The following is a 1,620-nucleotide window of genomic DNA, read 5'->3' on the forward strand; positions in this document are numbered from 1 at the left end:
GTTCCCAGGGGACATTCCTGGCCAGACTGAAGGTCCCATATGAGTGCCAGGGATAGAACCCATCTCAGCCACGTGAGAGGTGAGTGCCTTTTCGGCTGTACTATTTCTCTGGCCCCATAGCTAGATTCTAGTACTGATAGCTGCACTAGTCAGCCTGATGCTCTGCCCACACGGATCAGCAGTCACCCTTTGAGACCTAAACTTGTGAATACATACACACACACACACACACACACACACACACACACACACACATATATGTGTGTATGTTTCTCCCAATACATTTCACATAAATGTAAACCTGAAGCACAGAAAATTATAAGAGCACCAAAACTTAAGGTATCAATAGATGGAAGCCGACCTGGAATATGACAAAACTAATGAAGTCCACATTTAACACATATTTTTACAAATGGCACCTAAATAGTAATGGAACAGTGTTTTCCAAGAACCTTGCTAATATGGTTGCTACAGGCACATCCCTCTGAAGCAGTCATCAAGCATGGCACAAGAAAATGTCCACTTGCTTGACGTGTCCAGATGTCTAACTGCATTTTAGAGTTCAGTGTTTGTTTTTGTGTGCATACTATGGGGGAGTGGAGGAAAGGAGAGTGAACAGGAGGCCTGGAGCTCCCCCTAGAGGCTAACTTTATTTTCCCTTGACTGGGATAGTAAAGTGTAGCTGGGATGCTGATTGGAGACGCTTGAAATCTGGATGGAAAGATTTAAGATTAAGCAGTACTCTGTTAGTCCTACCAAGGAAAGTAAGATACCAAATTCATTGAACTTATTTGGGTATTTGAAAGAAATACCAGCTTCAAAGTCCTTTATAAAGTGGCCAGTTGCAAAAATTTCTGAATGGGAAGTTTTGTGATTCCTTTGGAATAAAAGATGTCTTAAATGATATACGGCGTTTTATACTTTTGTTTAACTTACAGATACATGTATGTGTTTGATCATGTTATGCCAACCCCGCACTAGGAATGCTGAAAAGTACCTACATAATATAAATCCCCACCCCCACCCCCTGGCACCCCTTGCTCTTCTGGGTTCTTCAAAAGAACAGTCTATCTAAAATCAGAAAGATTAATAGGACAAAAGACAGAATATAATTATATGCATAAGGATCATCTGAATGTATGTGGACTCTAAAAATCAGTGGGACAGTGCTCGCTTTGGCAGCACATATACTAAAATTGATACAGAGAAGATTAGCATGGCCCCTGCACAAGGATGACATGAAAATTCATGAAGCATTTAATATTTTTAATAAGCCCTCATGAAAAGCTAAGGCAATTCTTGGTAAAAAGAAAATGGCAGGAATCAACCTCCCTAACTTCGAACACTACTACAATGCAGTAATAATTACTGCTTTGTAGTAGAACAGCATGGTACTGGAACAAAAGCAAAGCTAAAGACCAATGGAACAGGGTTGAATATACTGACATCTCCCCCCAAACAAATGAACATCTAATCTTTGATAAGGGAGTAAGGAAAGTGAAGTGGAGCAAGGAAAGCCTCTTTAACAAATTGTGCTGGCAAAACTGGACAGCTACATGCAAAAAAATGGGCTCAGATCTATGCCTAACACCATGTACAAAAGCAAGATCAAAAGGGATT

General features: G+C 40.4%; 1 non-coding gene across 1 annotated transcript; it reads left to right on the forward strand.

Annotated features, from left to right (window-relative positions):
- The first annotated feature begins 1,166 nt into the window (after nucleotides 1–1,166).
- Nucleotides 1,167–1,268, forward strand: LOC130018681 (U6 spliceosomal RNA). The gene has a single exon (XR_008791582.1). It is a non-coding gene; the product is annotated as a U6 spliceosomal RNA (small nuclear RNA).
- Nucleotides 1,269–1,620: the final 352 nt, after the last annotated feature.

This window comes from Sorex fumeus, unplaced genomic scaffold (assembly GCF_029834395.1).
Source record: "Sorex fumeus unplaced genomic scaffold, SorFum_2.1 ptg000265l, whole genome shotgun sequence".
Lineage (NCBI taxonomy): Eukaryota > Metazoa > Chordata > Mammalia > Eulipotyphla > Soricidae > Sorex > Sorex fumeus.